This window comes from Lissotriton helveticus, chromosome 10 (genome assembly GCF_964261635.1).
Source record: "Lissotriton helveticus chromosome 10, aLisHel1.1, whole genome shotgun sequence".
Taxonomy (NCBI): Eukaryota; Metazoa; Chordata; class Amphibia; order Caudata; family Salamandridae; genus Lissotriton; species Lissotriton helveticus.
This window is the reverse complement of record NC_136071.1, coordinates 1,030,202,158-1,030,226,375: the sequence shown is the minus strand read 5'-3', so window position 1 is coordinate 1,030,226,375 and position 24,218 is coordinate 1,030,202,158.

Here is a 24,218-nt window from a genome sequence, read left to right as displayed (position 1 = left end):
CAGAAAGGCAATGACTTTGTAAACACAATAGGTACAGGGGTTGCAATAGGCAACACAGTTCTACACACAATTTAGCACTAGGCTCAATGGGTTTTTCTACACAATTACAGTTGATTACTTTGCAGATTACTTTTGTAAGTCCAAGACTGGATCCTAGATTCAGTCCTGGGGTCTAAGCTGGAAACAGTTTAGTACAAACGTTTTGGTTATTGCAATGATTTTTAAGCAATAAAAAGGTATTTCAAATGTTCACACTTAGAAACTTTTCAGTGAAAATCTGGCAATGTTATCCAATGGGAGAAAATTCAGGTTAGTGGAAAGTATGTTCTCTTTACTTTTGTAATCCAGTACTGGGCTCCTAGGTCCTGGGTGGGGATCTCTACTTAAGACAGGTGAGTAATTACGTTTCAGTAGTATGTGCGAATTTTAAAGAATATTTCAAGTTTTCAAAAGTAGACATTTATAAGAAATGTCATAGAAAAGCAGACAATGGATTCCTACGGAGAAAATACAGGTTAATGGTAAACCCGTTTCGGATTACTTTTGTGGTTTAACACTGGGCTACAAGGTACAGTACTGGCTTCTCTCCTGATCACAGGTGAGTACTTCGGAATTCGTTACTCGGTTGATTTTATAGGAATAATTAAAGTTTTCAAAACTTCACACTTAAAAGATTTTTCGAGTCAAACCAGCCAATGTTATCCAATGGCAGGTAAGTGAGTTACCGGTTTCCAGGTGAGTACTCGGCTGGTGAAGTTAAGGTTCTGGGCATAGACTCAGGGTTCCCCCAGGGTCAGGTAGGTGCAGTTGATTCACCCTCAGCGGCACAGGGGCAGCCACGTGCAGAGGTAGTTAGGCCCAATGTTAGCCAATGAGGGGCAGGGGCCTTCGGTTGGTGGCTGTGGCAGCTGGGCTCCTGCTCACTTGCTCAGGGCAAATGGGGAAGTAGGATAGGGCAAAGGTTGCACTGCCAGAGGCACTCGGGCGGCTGGGTGCAGACTGCTTTTGAGCTGTCGGGCCCTCAATGTTATTCAACGGGAAAGGTAAAAAGGGAACAAAGGCTGCAGATTCAGGGACGGTGAATCTTCTGGTGTGACCACCACTTCGAGAGGTAAGTTGGGATCCTGGAGAAGAGGTAGGTACCCCAAAGGGAGGCGCAGGGAGGCGCAGGGCGCCGGATGCAGGGGTGTCTTTGGGTGTCGGGAAATCTTACCCTCGGCTGGTCGCGGTTGAAGGGGTCCCTGGTTCTGAGGCTGCAGGCTTCGTCTGGTTCATCGAGAAGGGTCTTTGGGCACTGGACTTCGGGTCCCAGTTGCCGGGGGGACGTCCTCGTGGTCTTGGATCACTCGGGCACGGGCCGGGCTCGGCGGGTGCAGAGTGGGCAGGCCTTGAGCTTCCTGGCTGGCACCAGGGTTTGGTTGTTGAAGCAGAGCCTCTGCTTATGGGAGTCCTATTCGTTAAGAGGGTCAAGGCAGGCAGGTCCTCCGGGTGTGGCAAGGTTGCTGTCTGCAGGAGTCACTAGGATTAAGGAGGAGCAGGTTCCAGGCTCGACAGGCCGGTAGGGTTGGGGCCAAGTCAGTGGGTGTCGTACTGTTGTGAGCAGCTGCACGGCGAGTCTTCTTCTTGATCTTCTTTCTTCTTTTCTTTTCGGGATCTGAGGAACGCAGGTTCAGGGAGCCCCTAAATCCTGAATTTAGGGGTGTTACAAGTAGGGCAAGGGCAGATCCCTGTCCTGGGGTGGGTACACCCCCAAGCCTGCTCCTCTCTGGTGGGAGGGGGGGGAGGACCCTAGCTGTGATTGGGCAGGGCTCCCCATCTTCAGGATGGCCGGAGCCCGGGGTCGTGCTTCACCTCGCCTCCCCCACCTGAGGGGTGGGGTTGGCACAGGCTGGCACCCCCTCCTGAAGTAGGATTTCCCGCCAGTCTTCCCGCCAGAGTGGGGTCAGACCTGGTGGGGGCCAGTTGCTGGGTACAGCAAATGGTTTGAAGAAGCTCACAGAGGCGGCATGCCTTTGAAGCTTCCCCCTGCCCATCCTGGGGGAGGAGACCTAGCACCTCGGCAAGGATATGCATTGTTGCAGGCCCAGGAGAGCGAGGGGTTCTCCATCCAGGGGTCCAGCAACATGTCTGCTGTGTGGCAGCCTGGGCAGCCACTTAGTCCAGACGTGGATTGTAGGTTAGGTTTCAGGGGGCATCTCTAAGATGCCCTCTGGTGCATTTTACATTAAACCTCACACTGGCATGGGTGCGGGTTTAATGTGCTGAGCAGTTTGATACCAAACTTCTCAGGCTTCAGTGAAGCCATCCTGGTGCTGTGGAGTTCATAATGACGACCTCCCAGCACCATATACTCTTAAATGGCAGCCTGCACTTACAGTGCTCAGGAATGGCCCTGGGTACTGTAGGGGCACAGGGCTCATGCACATGTGCTCACACCACTGGCATAGGGCACCCAGCTAGAAGAGTGACTGATGTATGCCAGGGCAGTGGGGTTTGTGGGCATGGCACACAGCGATGTGTGCCATGTTGACTCTCTGTTTAGTTCTGTACCTAGACAGTCCACCTGCAAAGGCAGTGTTGTGGGTGTCAGGGTACATGGCCCCAAAGGGTGGCACAATAAGTGCTGCAGCCCTTTGGGGTTTTCTCTGGTCACCATGCCCTGAGTACCTAGGGTACCATTTACTAGGGGCTGAGAGGTGGCCAGAGATGCCAATTGGGTTTTGTTTCAACACAGCTTTAGAGAAGGAACACAGGCCCTGGGTACCTGGTTGGTAGGGGCCCAGGCCACACTCAGTCAAAGCACATCAGCAGTTCAGCAAAAAGTGGGGGCATACCAATGCAAGAAAGATGGCACTTTCTCACAATAAGTACTTACGGAACCTCCTTGTCAGGGTGAAAAAAACCAAAACGGAGAACTTCTGGAAAAATCCATTACACAGGGTGTTCCCATCAAAGGTAACCACAAATGTGGTTCCTGTCAAGCCTGCCTCAATGACATTGTGGCTGATAAAATCAGGATAAACAACAGAACTATGTTCCTTAAGGACATGACCAACTACCGTTCTTCTAATATCATATATCTTATCCTATGCCCATGTGGCCTGGCATATGTCGGTGAAACTGACCGCAAATGCAGGAGGAGAATTGCGAACATAAATCTAACATCCGGATCGCTGAACATTTGGCTCCTTTAGTCCATCATTGGAAGGAAGACAACCACACAAAGTGCAAGTTGAGGTGAATTGCTTTGGAGAAGATAATACCTCAGCAGGACAGAGACACCACCGCTATCCATGGGAAAATGGAAGTCTTTTGGATTTTCAAGTTGTTAACCAAGGAAAGGGGATTAAACTAACAAATCCCACGGGAAATCACGATCTCTTAGTAGTCTTCCCCCCAGATCCGGGTCGACTGCCTTTAGCCCCCGTTTGAGCCTGCCTGTCTGTCCTCCAGATGCCGTGGTCATCCCTTCTTAGTAGTTTAGTCTCCGGGCTGGGGTTGAGGAGCCTACCCCCCGGTCAGGATTCTGCCCCGCAACGTAATTGTGGTGCAGACATCTGATTGCCCTTTGTCTACCTTGTTGAGTGGATGTGGGACTCCTCTGCCCTGGTCCTTACTTCACAGTATGTTTTGCTACAGGTATTATTTTGTGATAGGCTTTTTCTTTTACCGCCTTTCAGGGGACATGTAGCCTGTGTGGGGCTCTACTAACCAGCCCACTTTTTCTTTGGTTTTTGATATCTTCATTCCCTTCTTCTTGAGGTCACTCTTTCAAGATGGCCGCACCCCTCCTACCAGCCCAGTTATTATCTGACTATCTTACTGCTGTTGCAGATGTAATTTGATGGTATGAGTGTAGAAAGCTCTTGTCCCCTGTATAACTGTAATCTTTTATGGTTTTGTACTGTGTTGTGACCGTATTCAGTGGGGAGTGTTTCTCACTTTTTAATATTGTTGGCACTTTGGCCACCCGTTTAACAATTTTTCACATGATTCTATGTTTTGTTGTAGATTTATTTTGGTTGTTTTCACTTAGGCAGCCTCATGTATTATACTTCATTCCTTTCCCTTTCTTGTCTCCACTGAAATCAGTGGGTAAGTATCACCCAAATTCGGACTGTCTTTGGCTCATTGGCCTACACTTCAATATGGCACCTTTTCTTTGTAACAACAAGGAACTAAAGAGGGAAAATATACGCCAGATCACCCTCCAATCATCAAATATTCAAACACTAAAGATCTGGCAACATCGGGCAGCACCCATGTATTCTAAGTGAGACTGGTATAGGGGGTGTCTACCTCAACCCAACCATTGCTACGGCAGTTATACAGTCTGATCCAGTCCACTGTGCCCATCTTTCTAATGATTTTATAAAAAAAGGGGGAAGAATGTGGATCAGATCACTCGTAAAACGACATACCCTCAGCAATTAGGTGTATGTGTACCACGAAGAAAAATGTGTGGAGGAATGAGAAAGCACCTGCTTATCCGCCCGCCGCAATGTTAATGTCGAGGATGCGCCCGCCAGTGTGGCGATGCATCCTAATTTGCATGGCAGGACCATCACAACTTCGGCGGTCGGTCCCGTGCTCTGTTACAGTGGCGGGCAGACAAAGTCCGCCCGCCATCATAATAGGCCCCAAAGTGTGCTAGGTCCTGATTGGCCAAGTGTTCCTAACTCATGTGGCATCTGACTTTATGGTGTTTTTAGGAGCACGTACCCCCACCAGCCATGTGTACCTAATTAGGGCAATCTCCCCTAAACATAGTAATGTGGCTGTGCCTATCTGGAATTGATCAGGGTTTCCTTCCTGAGTGTTTGCCTGCCAGCTACGCCCCCTCCCACCTTTGACCCATCAATCAATAATCCTGGGCCTAGGTTGCTGGGCCTGCCTGACCACATACTTACATGTGGAGGTAGATGTGCAGGTCATAACGGGTGATTTCAAATGCATCGATATCCATATTAGCATTTCCCCTCTCTAGTTGATTCTTCAATTACTCTAACTCATGTGTTTGTACCTTTATTTTATAAGAGGTCCTGCTGTTCCCTATGCTCAATTTTGAGCACAACAACATTCCTAATTACTTGCTTTTTACCTAGTTTTAGGACTGCATGTATACAGCAAGTGATCCCCAATTGTATAACCCTGTAAACCAATAGAAACACAACAATAACTGGCGTCAGTGATTTACACAGACCCCACATCCACTGTGGAAGCCAGGAGAGCCAATTTGAGAACCACTGCTGCTCAGGGGCACCCCCTTCTGTACACATACTTCTCTGTAGGTTATGCAGTGTGGCAAGTGGCAATGTTCCATTGTCCATGTCGTTCCCTAGGATGAATGTGCAGCAGGCACCACACATCTAGGTGTAGACCGCTCCCTCCATTTCACTCATTAAGTACAGCAAGTGCGATCCCTTATGCAGTGCATGGATGGCAAGTGTCAATGTTCCATTGTCCATGTCGTTCCCTGGGATGAATATGCAACAGGCACCACATATCTAGGCGTAGACCCCTTCCTTCATTTCACTCATTAAGTACAGCACATATCTGTGATGCACTACCATGAGAAGGAAGGCGTGCGTTTCTTCCTTGATCGAATTGAGACTGAGCACAATGCTGTTCCTAATCTTGAGCTTTTCCTACTGGGTAATCTGGAGCCAGTGGACATTTACTTTTGTCTGTAGGGTGAAGAAGGGTATAAACCCCTCTCCCCCACCCCAGCTGTGCTTCTGTGAACTACCTGAATTCTTCTGGAATGTCTTTAAACTGAGCCCAGCCAAAGAATGGTCCGCCGCTCTTCTCACAAGCTTGGTGCAGCAAGGTGGTCTTTTTCTTTAATGGGTTCTGTCACAACTCTGTTAGTTCTTCTCTGTGAACTACCAGGGTCAGGGTGTGCAAGGTCCCAAGGGAGCACAGTTGCCTCCAACCAGGAACCAGTTAGGGATAGGCATGTTCACTGCTCTTCTGGTAGAAATCCATCTGTGTGGAGGTGCCTAATTGCATGTCCAGAATGTGCAGAATCACTCTGCAGTTAGCATCGGTGTCCATTGGAAGCATTCCTTTACCTCTGAAACTTGGGGAATACAATGTAGGTTTCCATGCAATAAAGGGTTGACCTTTCCCTTCTATTCAAATGTATTCACCCACCACGGTGTGCCAGATTTCCTGACATGGGTTAGCCATACTTTAATTGAACCCTCCCCCATGCAACCCATACCCCTTTTAATCCCAAACCTGGATGGCCCTATCCAGGAATTCCACTAGTTGTTAAAGAAGACTACCCCGGATAGGCTAAGGCCCACCCTCGGCTCACAGATGGATGTTGGAACAGACATGTTTGTGCACTGAGTTGGAGGTTTTGCTACCTCCAAGAATCTCTTCCCTGGGAAATCTCGGGATCAAACAGTATCTTCCCTTATGGTGCCCTTCTTACGCATTCTTTCCATCTCAGTTTGTATATCATAGTGAAGAGGTATAACGTTGAAAGGTTGGTGACATATTGGGTCAGGTTTACAACTACCCTATGTGGTTCTAACTTTCTAGGCTGGATCTTGGCCCTTGTCCTAAATAAGTAAAAGGGAATGAAGCACTATTCTTTCTCAGGGGCTACATCTTGGGACAGGTAAAGCCTATCTGTGCCTACCGCATGTAAGATCAGCGAACAGATACAACATGACCTAGCTAATGCTTTGGAGCCAACAGAGGGCATGTGTTGGTACCAATTGTTATGTAGGAGGGCGCTATGTAGTGCGGGCAGGATGCTAGTTTTCGGTTTAGTGTAATTGTAGTTGACATATGAGAGGACCCTACGCAGGCACTGTAGTTCCCCATTTGTGAATCTCTTTTGACCCAGCAGTTTCCTCAACAGTCCTCAAATGTGGGACTACCCTTAGTAGACTGAGGGTACATATACACAGCAATATAGATATTATTGTTGTGATATTCTAGTATAAGTTTTGAGTCCCCTGTGAGTCTTCTGTGCCCCTCCAATATCGGTGTTCCTCCTGATCAGTTCCCCCCAAAAATATTCATGGTTTTTAGTTCATGAAGGTTTTGTCATGGAAGGTTTTAACCTCACGTTGGAGAAAAGGACCCACACACTTTTTCCCTCCACTTTGAGGGTCATGAGTGTCGTGGAAATTACCCAGTAGGGCCCCTCAAACTTGGCCTTTATACATTTTCTTACAAAATTCTGAATATATACTTCTTGTCCAGGCTTTATAAGGCAACTTAGTGTTGGTGCACTTGGGTGTTTGGTGGCTGACCTGTTTTGAAAAAACTTTGTTGTTTGTTAATTCAGCTAATATTCAGCTAGTCAAACGTGCTCCATTATTGATAGTTTGAGGAGACCCAGTGTTTTGCCACTGGGGTGTGGTCCCGTCAGCATACTAGTCACGATCTAGTGAAGCATTGGAAGTCAACCCCTGTTAAAACGTCTTTTTTTTTGTCTTTTTTTTTTTTTTTTTCCAAAACCTTTATTGGAGTAAGCATAGAAAAGTACAAGAATGGGCCTACAACCTCATGGGCTGGCCGCTAATAACAAGGCAAATGCATGTAAGAAAATATACACCCGTGGATAGGTACAGTTCAAGTACAGAGCGCTACTCTATAGACATCACAGAACAATTTGTATTTTTATTTTTTACAAAAAGAAAACATAAACACTAAAGGCGAATGGACGATAAGTAAGGTCAGCCCAAAGAGCGGAGGGGACGGTTCCACGATCAGGAGAACACACCCAGAGCCCGGAGGCTCCAATCAAGTCGGGGAGGGGGGGGGAGGGGAGCAGCGGGGAGAACCGGAAGTATAAAAAAAAACTTTACGAAAAGGTTCCGGGAACTCTAGTCTAGGGAGAAAGGACAATCTCAGCAGTGTTATCAAGGGGAGGGGTGCAAATACCCCCACGATATTCATTCCACTGGCCCCAAACCTTCGTCCACGCCCTGGGTCTGCCCCTGGCCACATAAACCGTCTTTTCACGAACCATGGACCAGTCCATATTGTCCTCCCACCTCGAGAGCTCAGGGGGCTTGGAAGCGCCCCAGAGTTGCGCGACATCCCGCTTCGCAATCATGTAACCAAGGGTAGCCCATCTGGTCTGGGCCACAGAGTAGTCAGTGGGTTCCCATACATTCAACAGACATCTGCGAGGCTCCGGTCGCAGGGCCACCTCCGTAACAGCAGTCATCACTTCAAGCACAGCAGTCCAATAATCAACTATAACCGGGCACTCCCAAAGGATATGCAAAAAGGTCGCACTCAAGCCACATCCACGCTTGCATAGCCCATCCGAAGAAAAGCCCATCGCAACCAGACGCGGACCAGTGACATAGACTCGATGAAGAATCTTAAGTTGAACCAAACGGAGACGGGCAGGAATGGCCACCTCCTTGGGAGAAGAGAGCGCCGATTGCCAATCCTCGTCGTCCAGTTCCAACCCATCGCAAACCCAAGCCTCCCGAAGTCGGATCAGTAAGTCCACCCGATTATTAATCAACTTCTTGTAAATCAGAGAAATAGTACTATCGGGAAGATGCCCATCAAGGACACGGTCCTCGAGGGGGGAAGAGTCAGGCAAGGCCTCATCAGGAGCCAAGACTGAGACGAGGGCATGTCGGACTTGCAGGTAGCGAAAAAATTCCCTACCACTCAAACCATATTCCGCCTGGAGGGCCTGGAACGACTTCACACAACCATTCGAGTACACGTCACCCACCCTACAGATCCCAATCACATCCCAGCGGTCGAAACCTTTGGTAGACCAGAGTCCGCCCAAACGTTCGGATGCATAAAGCGGTGTCGCTAACGTCAATCGATCCTCCCACCCCAAACTCACACTCGCAGCCCGCCACACCGTTACTGCAATCCTGGATGGGCCCACAAGATGGCGCCCGGCCGATCGGGAATAAAGCGCTCTAGTAAAGTCCCCACCTGGTAGCTGGAGTCTGTCCATCTCGAATGCAGGATTACGACCCGGGGAAAACATCACATGATTAATGGCAGACAACTGGGAAGCCCAATAATATCGCTTGATATCGGGGAGCGCCATGCCCCCGTCATACCAGGGGATGGTGAGCTTTGCGAGTGCGATACGGGGTCGCCCATCCCATATCAACTGCCGTTGAAGACTCTCAATCTCTTGGAAATAGGTCTTAGGGATAGCGTCATAAGAGTTGTGAAGCGCGTAAAGGAATCGCGGCAAGGACATCATTTTAAACAGGGCCGCCCTGCCCAGCGGTGATAAAGGAAGCTTGCGCCAACGGGCCACATCCAATCGCAGTCTAAGCAACGGTGGGAGGAGATTATGCTCAAAGCGGAGCGTCGGGTCCAACGTAATAAAAATCCCTAAGTACTTGAAGCCCGAATGGACCACTTGAATGGGAAGTCTACTCGGCAAGGGGGGCAAAACCCCCGAAAGAACATATACACAGGACTTGGCCCAATTAATAACGAGGCCCGAGTTGGCCCCAAAAGAAGCAAGAACATCAAACAGAACAGACAGAGATTTACGCGGGGAGGTGAAGTATAAAAGGATATCGTCCGCGTAAAGCGAAACGCGGTCCTCAAAATCCGGAGACCAGCGAATCCCCTTGAGAGACGGTTCCCACCGGAGCCAGGCAGCCAACGGTTCCAAGGCGAGAGCAAACAGTAATGGAGACAAGGGGCATCCCTGACGGGTACCCCTGCCGAGGGTGAAAGGAGCCGAGACCCTACCATTCACCACCACTTGCGCCAGAGGTGCCGTGTACAGCAACTTGACCCAACCAATAAAATCAGGCCCAAAACCGAATTTCTCAAGAGCCGCCCAAAGATAGGGCCACTCCACCGTGTCGAAGGCCATGGATGCATCCAACGATGCCAAAATGGCCGGCTCCGTCAGAAGCCCCGCCCTCGCGATCGCGCCATGAAGACGACGTAGGTTCAGAGCCGTGTTGCGGTGTGGGATAAATCCAGATTGATCCGGATGGACCAAGTCACTAATGACCGTCAAGAGACGGGTGGCCAGGAGTTTCGCCAACACCTTGGGTTCAACATTTAGTAGGGATATGGGTCAATAGGAGGAACAAAGATCGCGTGGTTTGCCCTCTTTGGGGATGACAACTATCGTGGCTAGTCTCTGATCATAAGGGAGAATACCCCGGTCCCGGGACTCCAGAAACATGGCACGGAGATACGGAGCAAGCCTATCCGGACGCAATTTGTACAATTCGATTGGCAACCCGTTCGGGCCCAATGCTTTGCCAGAACGGAGGGAACGGATGGCAGTAGCTATCTCATCAACCGTAAAGGGGGAGTCCAACGCCACACGGTCCGAATCAGAAACAATGGGCAGGGCTATATCGCGCAATAGAAGGCGAGAGTCAACCACATCCCTCACAGACACAGGGGTATACACCACACGGAAGTACTCGGCAAACCGGTCAACTACCCCAATCGGGTCCGTTACACTCACACCACAGGCAGACTGAATCACGGGTACCACACGATTAGCTCTCTCCTTCTTATCCAGCCATGCCAGCAATTTACCCGCTTTATCACCCACATCATACAAACGCCCCTGTTGCTCCCGAAACATCAATTTGGCGGCATCCGTAACCAAGGACTTATAATCAAATTGTTTCAGACCCAGGGCATGGAGCTTCTCAGGCGTGACACCAGATTCCAGGCCCTCCTCCAGTACAGAAATTTCCTCCTCAAGGTCAACCACTTCTCTATTCCTCGCTCTCTTAGCCTCAGCAATAAGGGAGAGGGCCTGCCCACGAATCACAGTCTTAAAGGCCTCCCACAGGGACACAGCAGATGAAACCGACCCCTCGTTATCCAGAAAATACGAGTCGAGGGACTTAAGTAAAAGGGTGCGGGTCTCAGGGGAGGTAAGATACCACGGATTAATGGGAGCCACCCTGCCCGCTGCCTCCACCCCAACCTCAAAACGAAGCCAGAGCGGAGAGTGGTCAGAGATACCCCTGGGCAAGTGCACGATCTCACGCACAGCCGGGGACTGAGCCGCAGGCATCAGGAAATAATCCAGCCGAGACAAACTCCCATGGGCCCCGGAGTGAAAGGTGTACTGCAGCTGCGTAGGATGCAAAAGCCTCCAGCAGTCCACTAGGCCGAAGGTATCCAAAAAGCCACCCAACCACTGCTGAGCCACCGGGGTATCCCTAGGAGGGCGGCGATCATGAATGCCAGAGACTACGGAATTGAAGTCACCAGCCAGAAAGAGAGTACTATCAGGAAGGTCCAACAAGACACGGCCCAAATCTGAAAAGGTGGAAGTCTGCAAGCCGGGGGGCACATAAACAGTTAATAAGGAAAGGGTACGGCCTTCATACCGACCCACAAGGACAGCATACCACCCCCGGTCATCCTGTATAACATCATCAATAGCCAGGGGGAGGGAAGCCCGAATGAGGATACCCACACCCCTGGAACCCGAGGTGAACCCCGAATGAGCTACGAGGCGATAGCCCCACCTGTTCATTGCATGACAGACATTGCCTATCAAATGAGTCTCCTGCAGGAAAACAACATCAGGAGATAAACGTCGTATACATTTCGACACCACACTGCGTTTGATACGATCACCCAGACCATTAACATTCCACGAAACAAATCTCAACCCGCTACCCCCCATCCCACCCGACAAAGCCCAAACCCCCCATCAATGAGCACGACCACAAAAAGCAATTCAAATACAGAATAAAGTCGCCTTGAACACAGAACATACAAACAATGAACTTCCCAACCACCCACCCCCCAAATAACAGGAAAACACCCCCCACCCTGCACCCCTGCAAAAAGCTAAAAAGCCACCCCAACCTGCAGTGTGCCTGTCGCCCAAGAACCCCTATTCTACACAAAGACCCCGGAGGAGGAAAGGCTCCGGCCCACCCGCCCCCCGATCAATAATAACGAGAATAAGACCATACATCAAAACACATATGAGGTAGAGGAACATAGGCCTACATCCCTGGAAAAGTCATACCAAACAAGGCATCAGTCAAAAAACGAAACGTTTAGCTCTCAACACCACCTTCAGCACCGCCCGGGTGGGCTTCGGACTCAGTCTCAGGAGGTCGATTAGGCAGGGAGTCCAGCCAGTCATTCACAGCCTCTGGCCGATCAAAAAAGAAAGTTCGATCATCATGCTCCACCCGCAGCCTGGTCGGAAAGAGCATTGCGTAACGCATCCCCAAGTCCCTAAGACGTTTCTTGGCACCACGAAATCCCATCCGCTGCTTCTGGACCTGTTGGGAAAAGTCCGGATAAAAGTTCACCGTGGCATTTTCGAAGGCTACTGGGCCCTTCGCCCGCGAGGCCTGCAGGATAGCGTCCCGATCTCTGTAGTGGAAAAGCTTGGCAACAATAGGTCTCGGCGGGGCGCCAGGCTTGCCCTGGCCCCCTGGAACACGATGTGCGCGCTCCACTACGAAAAATTTACTAAGGCCAGACGGTGAAAGGTGATTCTGGATAAGATCTTCAACCAGGAGATCAACCGAGTGGGGTTCTGAATTCTCCGGCACACCAACCACGCGAACATTACAGCGACGCGCCCTGTTCTCAAAATCCTCCAAGCGCCGGGTCATGAAATCGTTCACCCTGCGGAGATTGCCAATCTCTGTCTGAATATCAGAGACGTCCGTCGTGAGGCTGGAAGATTTGATATCCAACGATTTCACCTTTTCGTTCGTCTTGGAGAGATCGGCTCGAATCAGATTGACCTCAATCGCCACAGTGTCCAGTTTGTGGGCCAAAGTTTCATACTGGTGGCCTATGGATTCCCTCATGCCAGAAATGGCGCCCATGATGTCTTGCAAGGAGGGCTCCGGCGACGCATCTAGTACTTGGTCCGACGCAGTGGGACCGGGCAGGGCAGCTCCGGGGGACCCCTTAGAGTGGGTATAACGATCCATGACATTAGTTTGAACCGGACCCCCGCGCAGAGGTGCCTTCGTCTTGCGCGTCTCTCGGTCTCCTCTGCCCGCCATTTTGAAGATGGGTCACAAGCAGTGTCACCAGGGTCGACAGGCCGAGCACCAGGAACGGAGGCCCCTGGACCAAAGGACTACAAGAGATGTAGCACCAGGATAGATGCAGCCCACTCCAGAAACAGTGCAGCCAAGGGCCAAGCAACCTACGTGGAGAGCGGCCGCAGCTCTGGCCCAGCCCTCTCACCAATGTCCCAGTCCGAGGCAGAAACGAAACCGAAACCTAAGAGGGGGTCTCACACGTCCAATCCCCCTGCCGTTGTTGTTCAACTTCAAGACGGCCACCGAACCTCACCCAGTCCCGGGCGCACTTCGAGGGCGGAGCCCAAAAGTTCAAGTGAACATAATTCAGACACCCAATGTCCAAATTCGTTTATGAAAAGTCCAGGTAGATCAGCCCAACGTCCTCTATATGAATCCTCGCAAAAATCAGGATTAAATCAGGATATTAAGCCGGGAGCGGCGGGGGTCCGGGGAGCGCTGTGCTCACGCGGCCATCTCGGATGCCCGCCAAGCTCCTCCTAAAACGTCTTTTAATGGTTTGAGTAGTGAGGGTTATTGTTATCCTCTAGACGGGTCTTATTTTTTATATGCTGCTGCGTCCTCCCCCACCTACTTCCCTTGGGTGGTCTTTTGGGCCCTCAAAATTTCTAGTCTGGGTGATCAGGCTGATGTTATGTATTTTTTTGAGGTGGTTCTTATGAGGACAGGGAGAGATAGGACTGCATCTCCAAGAAGGAGTACTATGGGTGAGGCTCAGTATCGCTATAGGTGCGTGGAAGTGTAGGTGGAGGGGGAGTGTGCCCTAGCAGGAAGCTGCAACCTTCCGTGCCAGGACCATAAAGCTGAGGTCTTGATCCAGCCAGATAACCAGACTCTTCATCCTGTTCTTAGGGACAGGGACGGGGCCATGCAGGCTGGCCATAGAAGATCTGCATAGAATAGGGATGGATTGCCAAGGAGCATCAACTCGGTCTTGTTACCATTTAGTTTTAAGTATGATTGATTCATCCATTTGACTACCTCTTCTAGACAGGGACAAAGGCCGATAAAGGCATTATCAGAGTGGTTCAGAGCTATGACCAGTGGGTGTCGTCAGCGTAAGTAACTATATGAACCCCGAATGGGAGCACGATCTCTGCAAGCGCAGTCATATAAACATTAAAACGGAAAGACTAAGGGACGACCCCTGAGGAACTGCGCAATGGAGACGCATAGGTCGTGAGGGGACATAACCCTCAAAAACCTGGACGGAGCTCTCTTCCAAGAATGATTGCAGCCATGTTAGAGCTACTCTGGTCACCCCCAAACCTCTGAGCCAATGGATCAGAATTTGGTGGTTGACTGTGTCAAAGGCTGCACTGAGGTCCAAGAGGATAATCGCTGTTGAACCTCCACCTTCGAGAAACTTTTTAGATTCTTCAACAACTGCCAACAGCGCAGTTTTTGTTCCTTGGCGCGGGAGGAAGCCGGTTTGGGGGGGATGTAGGAGGTTATGAGATTCCAGATATGTCGAAAGTTCTGCATTGACATGATTCTCTGCTATTTTACTAATCCCTGGGAGGAGCGAGATAGGGCAGAAATTACTCAGTAGCTCTGCATCAAGCTAGGTTTTTTCAATAGAGGCTTTACCATCACTCTTTTCCACGGGGGCTGTTGGCACTGGCACTCTAGTCACAGGGTGTCTGAAATCCTCACACATTGAGAAGCTCTGAACTAAAACGTTTTGACTAGTAGAGATGCTTGCACTGAGGTTTTATGATGGAATAAACAAGACTACTAGTCCCATGATTCAAAGAAAACATCCTGGACTGGGGCAGCACATTGCGCATGGACTTGGGAATTTATGCCAGCTATGTTGTAGAGTATCAAGTAGCACACCATTCCAAATGACTCCTGGAGGGACCTAGTCTGAAGACTTTGACTGATGGCCTCCTTGTATGAGAGGCTGTTACTCAAAGGCCCGCATAGGCTTAAACACTGTGACTATCAAAACGTTCTTCTCAGAAGACCTCTTACATGGAGGGGCTCTGAGTCTGCGATGAAAATAGGAATATCCTCCTCCATAAAAAGAATGATTTTACATGATTTCAAACTTGTGAGGTTGAATCTAATTTAATCAACACTAAGCAATTTTGTTTAATGAATTACATATTTTCACATACCTTTCTACAATTGTTGCTACTATGTTGTTGGTGTGCCAAGGTCCCGTGCATTACTCCTTGGGATCGGATGCCCCACTGTGTCAGGGCGATGCTTCTGATTCTAGTGTCGATGCTCAGTTAAGCCAAGCAGCTGCTTAAATCACGCAAAAGCAGGAAATCAAGCTTGAGGATGCCCGTTGTTTCAGAAGGCTACCCAATTATGCCAGGGGAAGGGTGGCATGCTCTTAAACATATTGTGCTAATACTGCTGCAATACACACTCTGTAAAGTGCAAGCTTCAGAAGTTAGGAGGTGGCCAAAGTCAGAGCCGAGGAACTCTAGTGGCATATGTGACCCTGACTGTGCCCGCTCTTGCCGAAGAAATGCACAATACTTGTTAAAGATAAATAAAGCATTTCTCTGCACCCAGCTTTGTCTGTACCAGGGGATGTCAGTGCTGCCTCTCAATTATATCCACATGTGTAATTATGATGGCCATTATGCCAATGGTGTCTTGATGTGGGTCGGTACTGCCATGTTGCTAGCTGCTCATCCTAATAACATGTTTGATTGAAAGTTGAATTTGTTTACATTGAACCAAGGTGGGCGAGAGACCCTTCTTCCAAGCAGACTTAGGAGTGCCACATGGTGGTTATGAGCTATAATGGGTGACGGTGAAACTGAAGGCGAACTCAATCAAAAATTAACTTGATACACATACTTTGACTTTCATAAACGCAGCACAAAGAACAAACATGGCCAAGGAAGAATATCACTGCAAAAACTTTCAGACACTTTCATGCCCCACATAGGATACTAGCCTCTCAGAGTCAAGGTTCAGCATACAGGAGGTAGAGCATTATTTGGGTGATTGCTAAGCTCCTCTGGGAGTTATTTGGTTGACAAGTCCTGGGGTGTGCCTGCATTCTTTGGAGTGGTACTCTACTTGCTATACTGCAAGTGGAAGTTCAAGCACCGCTAAACCTACCTGCTAATATCGGCCAAAGAGGCCTCGAACCCCCACACACCTGTGCTGAAATGCGTTTACTGGCTCTGCACACACTGGTGTTTAAAAACGTTGCTATTTGTGAGTCATGTGGAAACACTAGGAAGTGCATCTACCATAATACAATGGGGGGACTGGTGTTGCCTTGCTGGCAATGAGCTCCCTTCCCCTTGATTGTTAAGCAACCGGAAGGTTATTCGGCTGACGAGTCGTGGAATAGGTGCTTTGGAATGGTGCATTCCCTAACATACTACAAACTGCAGTACAAACACCTCCAAATCAAGCTGCTCCTTTCTGTTGATGATGGGCAAGAACCCAGAACCACATGGCCAGAAATCCAAGCACTGGCTGTGCTCACACTGGTGGCATAAACTTCACTACTTGTAATTAAAAAAAACACAATGAACTTGTAATGAAAGACCATTATGAACTTGTAATTGAAAAACACTATGAACTGCATGTGCCATAATGCCATGCAAGAATTGGTGCTGACTTACTGACAGTGTGCTCCCTCCCCCCTTGATTTTATAAGCTCCCCCAATGTCCTTTGAGGCACCTACATGCTTTGGAGTGGTACTTTATCTGATGTGTTACAAGCAGCATTTCAAGCACCGGCACGCAAGACTGTAATTTATGCTGAAGGCGTAAAAACTATGAACTGCATTTACCAGAAAACAATGGGAGAAATGGTCCTGCCTTTGTAGCAGTGTTCTCCCTGCTCCTTTGAGTGTCACTCTCCTCCAGAAGTCATCTGGTTGGCCACCCCAGGGATGCACCTGCATAGTTTGGAGCACTGCTTTCCTGTTATACTACAAGAAGCATTTCAAGCGTCTCAAAATCTACCTGCTACTTTCTGCTGAAGACAGACAAGAACGCAGAAACACATGCCCAATAATGGAAGCTCTGATTGCACCACACTGGTAGCAAACACTTTTCTACTTGTAATTCAAAAACACAATGAACTGCATGTACCACAATGCAACAGGAACATAGTGCTGTCCACCTCCCGGATTCTCATGCTCCTCCGGAGTCATTTGGTTAACGAGTCATGGACTACAAAAGCATACTTTAGGATGATCAGAAACACATGTCCAAAAATGCAAGTACTGGCTGCGCCTCTGGGTGCCAAACAGTTTTTGACTCATGAGAAATCCAAGAACTCTAGGAACTGCTTCAACCATAATGCAATGGGAGAACTGAGGCTGAATTGCTGTGTTGTCTGCTTGCTCCTTCCACCTTAAAATAAGTACATACAAGAAGGTTGCAATGTGCCTGACTGGTATATTTCATGAAATCTTTTGTTTTAAGGGCAGTATTTTGGGTGGGAAAATTCGCAAACAACGTGCCAGATGTATAAATAATGTTGAGTGCCGCCGAAACATTATTTTGATCTTATTGTCAGCACTAAGTTACTCGTCACCTTCGTTAAGCTCATTGTTTATTGGGTACGCTCAATTAACTGTCACCTCTTTGTCGATGTAGACTCCCTTACCTTCCTCTTGAGAATACATGATGCTCTGTAAAAAAATGCCTCTGGTCTTACTTACTCGGTGATGTTTTGCTCACAACAAACCATGTTTACTGCAATTCAAAGAACACATGTTCTTAAATGGCATGTGATTGTGTGCGAAATATGTGATAACTTCCTGGCGCGGTATGTTCTGCAACATCAACCCAGCTCAGAAGTAGGTGAGAGGTCACAAGGCTGAGACGTTCAAGTGCAGCACGCGCACTTCCCACAGCGCAGTCTGGATAAGCACGAGATGTTTTTCATTCGCCTTCATGAACTTTGCTCTAATTGGATGCAAGTCAAAGGAAAATTATGCAGCTAGTGTGCTAGAACAGTAATCTCTGTCACTGCGGCTGGAATTTCAGTGTTGCTGCCAATGAAACGCCGAAGTCAGTCCTAGGACCGCTCAAGTTGAGAAGTCCAACAAACACACGCGTCATACAACTGCCCTGATGTAGTTATTGTAAACGTTTTCGAATTTTCAGAAGAATTGAAAACTGTACGTACATTAGGGGTGGTGTAATGTGTGGCAGGGGGCATTAGAGGAGCTTGGGTTTGGGAAAGGCATTGATGTGAGAGCCAAAAGCCGGGTCCAGACCGAACTGCCAAGCCAGGTCCTCCCTGGACCAAAAACAAGCATTCTGGGATCGTTTTCTGGGTATTACCCTGCATCAGCCAGGCTAGCTTGAATACAGTGGCATAGTGAGCAAGGGACCCACGTCTGGCCATACCATCCCACTTAGGATGAAAAGTGCTACGCTAACAAATGATGGACGGAATGCTGAATAAATCATACATTCACCCCAGTCAAGAGATGTGGATTACCTCCATCGTTATTTTGCTCACCATGTTTCCAGTCCAGGGAGTACCTGGCTGTCAGTTCGGGCTGGACTGTTCCCATTGGGCGCAGGGTCAAGACTGATTTGCAAATGGCTGGGTCCAAACTGAAATGGAATGGTGAGCAAAAAAACAATGGATTTAGGCCCAGATCTCTCTACTGGGGTGAATGTATGACATTGTTCGACATTCTGTCCATCAATTGTTCTTTTTGCATTTGTCACCCGGGTGGGATGGGTATGCCCAGACGTGGGTCCCGTGCTCTCCATGCCACTGGAGTCAAGCTATCCTGGCTGATGACCAAAACCGGTCCTAGGATGCTTGTTTCCAGTCCAGGGTGGACCTGGCCTGGCAGTTCGGGCGGAACCATTCCAATTGGGCGCAGGGTCAAGGCTGATTTGCATATGGCTGGGTCCAAACTGGAATGGTTTGGTGAGCAAAAAAACGATGGATTCAGGCCCAGATCTCTGTACTGAGGTGAATGTATGACATTGTTCTGCATTCTGTCCATCAATTGTTCTTTAGACATTCATTTAAATGACATACCTTTTCTTCCAACCTAAAATGTTGATTGTGAACATTATGTGTTTCTCTCACATTGAAATTGTATTCTTCGGTGCACTCGTATTGAGCAACATTATTTGAATTTTAATCTTTTCCAAAGTGTGCTACTCCATCCAAGTACTCTGTCTGGAAGTACTATGTAGACTGTATGGTGCAGAAGAATCTGTTCCAAAGGACATGTGCACTGTTTTACTCGAACAATGAAGTTTCTTCAATTCTTAATTCCTTTATTGATATATTGAGGCAATTTTCCTTGTATATCAAGTTGTTTTTATTATCTCTTCCTATTCAAAATTAAAGCTTTATTCATGATCCTTAAATTCCATCATTTGTAAATTACTTCATTAGCTGTATTTCATAAACCCAATGCATTTCGGGTCGAATTACAGACCCTTCATCAGGGGTCTGTAAGGAAAGTACAGGAAACTAGGTGAGCTAGTCTTAACTAAATAATAAATTATGTACATGATCTGGAAAACATGTATTTACACTTAAATAAACATTTCATCACACGATTACATTCAAATTGCAATGTTTAAGTACAGTGTCATATAGGTTCATAGTGACAGATTGCAGGCTCGTGTCTATATCAATAGTTGCTAATAAAGTTGGTACACGGTAACTAGCGTAATGTTAACCTCGAGATGTAAAATGTAGCCATGTGCGTTCAAATGAGAATAATGCAGCTATTGTTGATTTTAAGTTCTTTGGTAGTATATTACTTTTGTATTCTGTCATCTTTGCAGCCCCTTATGTGATTTTTGTTCTTTCTTTTTCTTTTGACTTGTTAGTAGCTCCTTAAGATTTTTAGATCTACTAAAAGCAAAAGTGATTTTGTCTGAAACCAATGGTTGTAGTTTCGGTTCTTGTGTAATCAATGACCAGTGTTTACTCAAAATTTTTGTGATTTTCTCTGCTTGCAAGGAATATTTCAAAACACAAACTGTTTTTTTAGTATCAGATTTGGTATAAGTTTCCAGTAGAGAATCTCTGTTCATGTTCATTACTTTCATTTTTGATTCCTCTAAGATTTGCCGTGGGTAACCTCTTTTCAAGTATTTAAAGATCCGTCTGTCGATCGTGGTGGGAGCATCTTGGAGATCTGATGTGATTCTTTTTAGTTGAATGAATTGAGACATTGGTAGATGTTTTTTCAAAGAGTGCTGATGAAAGCTTTTAAAGTGTAGACAGCTGTTTCGATCTATTCTTTTTGTGTAAACGTTGTTTTTTATCTTATTATTTTCGAATGTGATCAGGACATCTAGAAAGGCTAATTGATGGTTGTCAATCTGGTGAGTGAATTTTATACGTTCATGACATGTGTTGAGTTGCTCTATGTTTTCTAGTAGCTTTCCCCTCTCTCCTCTCGACAAAATGAAGATGTCGTCGATGTATCTTTTAAAGAGTATCAGACCTTGTAGCCAATTGGGATTCTTTAAGATGTGATCAAGTTCAAATTTAGCGATATAGATATTTGCGTAGGATGGCGCCCCCACAAATCCCATGGATGTTCCACTGCATTGTTCAAAGTATATGTCTTTCCATTAAAGATAGCTGTGAAATAGTGTGACATGTAAAAGTTCCATCAGGAGTACTTTTCCTGAGTTTTGCACTTCATGTTGCAATAGGCACCATTCCATGGCTTCCAACCCTTCGTTGTGTGGAATTGAAGTGTAGAGCGCAGTTACATCTATTGAACATAACCAGATTTCTTCATTTCCGGTTAGGTTGACGGTGTTCAGCATCTTTAAAAATGCGGTGGTGTCCTTTATGTGTGTCTGCGATACAAAAGGGGATGATGGACAGAGCGTTTGAGCAAATCAAACACACACCCCCAGTCAACTGATCTGGGTTTAATCCATCACCATTCTTTAGCCCACTCAGCCACCCCATTTCAGACATGGCCATATGCAAATCAGTCTGACCCTGTGCCTCATGGGAACAGTCCAGCCCGAACTGCCAAGCCATGTCTTCCATGGACCGAAACAAGCATCCTTGTATCGCTTTATGTGTGTCTGCCAGCTTTGGATAATAGGTGGCAGAAACCAATCTAAGTATTGACCTAGGGGTTCTTATAGTGATCCGCAGGCTGAGACTATTGGTCTGAATGGTGGAGTGATGGCATTTTTATGCATTTTAGGGCGCATGTAGAATTGTGGTCTGCGTGGATGCTTTATATTCAAGAATCTGTATGTTTTTTCTGTGATCCATTCGATTTGGAATGCATGATCTAGGATTGTTTTCAGTGTCATTTGAAATGTGTTGGTGGGGTCTTTTTCCAATCTTCGATAGGTATCTGTATCTTGCAAATGGGTCCAGACACATTTTTTGTGAAATTCTGTATTCATCACTACAAGGGCACCCCCTTTGTCTGCTCGTTGTATCGTTATATTAGACTTTGCAGTCAAACTTTTTAAAGTACTCCATTCATTTCTTGAGAAGTTGCTTTGTGTCCCACTTTTGAAATTAATTGATTTGATTTCTGACATGATGACTCTTTCAAATGCGTCTATTGTTTTGTGTGATGTCGGAGCACACCGATGCTTTTAGTTTTGAACTCTTTGGGGTCCTTATCTGTTGTGTTCACTTCAATCGGTTGGATGTTGCTGAAGACATTTTTAAGCCGAAGAGTTCTCAGAAACTTGAAGATTGCTATTTCTGTTTCTTCAGGATTAGATTTATATGTAGGCATAAATGTTGTTCCTTTAATTAGTAATGATCCCAATTGGCTACAAGGTCTGATACTCTTTAAAAGATACATCGATGACATCTTCATTTTGTGGAGAGGAGAGAGGGGAAAGCTACTAGAAAACATAGAGCAACTCAACACATGTCATGAACGTATAAAATTCACTCACCAGATTGACAAACATCAATTAGCCTTTCTAGATGTCCTGATCAACATCAAAAATAATAGTATAAAAACCAACGTTTACACAAAAAGAACAGTTCGAAACAACTGTCTACACTTTAAAAGCTTTCATCAGAACTCTTTAAAAAACATCCACCAATGTCTCAATTCATTCGACTAAAAAGAATCACATCAGATCCCCAAGATGCTTCCACCACGATCGACAGACAGATCTGTAAATACTTAAAAAGAGGTTATCCACGGCAAATCTTAGAGGAGTCAAAAATGAAAGTAATGAACATGAACAGAGATTCTCCACTGGAAACTTATACCAAATCTGCCTCTAAGAAAACAGTTTGTGTTTTGAAATATTCCTTGCAAGCACAGAAAATCCCAAAAATTTTGAGTAAACACTGGTCATTGATTGAACAAGAACCGGATATACAACCATTGGTTTCAGACAACATCACTTTTTCTTTTAGTAGATCTAAAAATCTTAAGAAGCTACTAACTAGTCAAAAGAAAAAGAAAGAACAAAAATCACATAAGGGGATGCAAAAATGTGAACATTGCATTCATTGCAATAATGTCATTCCAGGTAACACATTTACCCACCCCATGACTGGTCAGAAAATCCCTCTACTACAATCAGGCACACGTGATACAAAAAACATAATCTATGTAATCAAATGCCCGTGTGGAAAAACTTATGTGGGTCAGACTGAAAGAAAAGTAAAAATAAGGATGACAGAACACAAAAGTAATATACGTCTAAAAAACTTAAAATCAACAGTAGCTGCACACAGGATTGAAAGTGGACATAACATAGCTCAACTAAGATTTACAATACTGGAAGCCATAGCTATGCAAAGTGACATTGATCCTCATAAACAACGCCTTAGATCAGAATATTTCTGGATAAGAAAATTGAACAGCATGTACTCTTAAGGGATGAATGACAGGATAGAATTATCCTGTTTCCTGTGACTGACCAATCCAGACCTTTTTTTTTTTGCTCCTGCTTAGCATGACAGAGTAATAATATAACTGTAATTATATAATACTTATGGTAACTTTTGAAATGTAACTTCATGCTTTCAATTGTTAATTGTATTTTATTTGAATTTCACTTTTATGGTAACGTATACATACACACTCACTTTACAACTCAGAATATACAACACTTATTTACGAAATCATCATGGCTGCTTTTTACTTAATTTAAGCCTTTACTAATATGGCCGCTACACTCCCAATAGATCGAGTTTAATGAAACCACACGATATCTTCCATAGAGTGAGCCGAGAGTTTTCATTATCAAAAGCACCTCCCATGATAGATATGATCACATGATGCTCCCTAATTGACTAACCCTACCTAAAATGGGCAACACTATTTTTTAGTTTCTCTCGATTTTTAGAATTGTTTTTCACATTTTCCGATGTTTTGATATTAACGGGTAAGAATATATCCATATTTCCTATAATCTTAAAATGTTAGGATGAGATATGAATCTCAGACTTATCTCCCAAATTTCACAGAAGTTACGACCACGTGACTCCATTTTAATCAATCACATACGGCAATCCAAAACCATGGATTCTAAATACATTTAAAAGGCCACTATTCGTCACATAGAGTCACGTGAACTCTTCAGCTGATAAACCGAGACTCAGCGGCAGCATTTTCATTAAAGTAAGTCTCTCGCCTACCTTATTTTTTCTTCATTATTCTCATTTTAACGCATTCGGCTAAATGAACCGAGACTCATAGGCAGCATGTTAATAGAAGTAAGTCTCTCGCAAACCTTATTTCCTTTTCATTATTCTCATTTTAACGCACACGGCTAAATTTTACATCTCGAGGTTAACATTACGCTAGTTACCGCGTACCAACTTTAATAGCAACTATAGATATAAACACGAGCCTGCAATCTATCAATATGAACCTATATAACACTGTACTTAAACATCGCAATTTGAATGTAATCGTGTGATGAAATGTTTATTTAAGTGTAAATACATGTTTTCCAGATCATGTACATAATTTATTATTTAGTTAAGACTAGCTCACCTAGTTTCCTGTACTTTCCTTACAGACCCCTGATGAAGGGTCAGTAATTCGACCCGAAATGCATTGGGTTTATGAAATACAGCTCATAAAGTAATTTACAAACAATGGAATTTAAGGATCATGAATAAAGCTTTAATTTTGAATATGAAGAAATAATAAAAACAACTTGATATACAAGGAAAATTGCCTCAATATATCATTAAAGGAATGAAGGATTAAAGAAACTTCATTG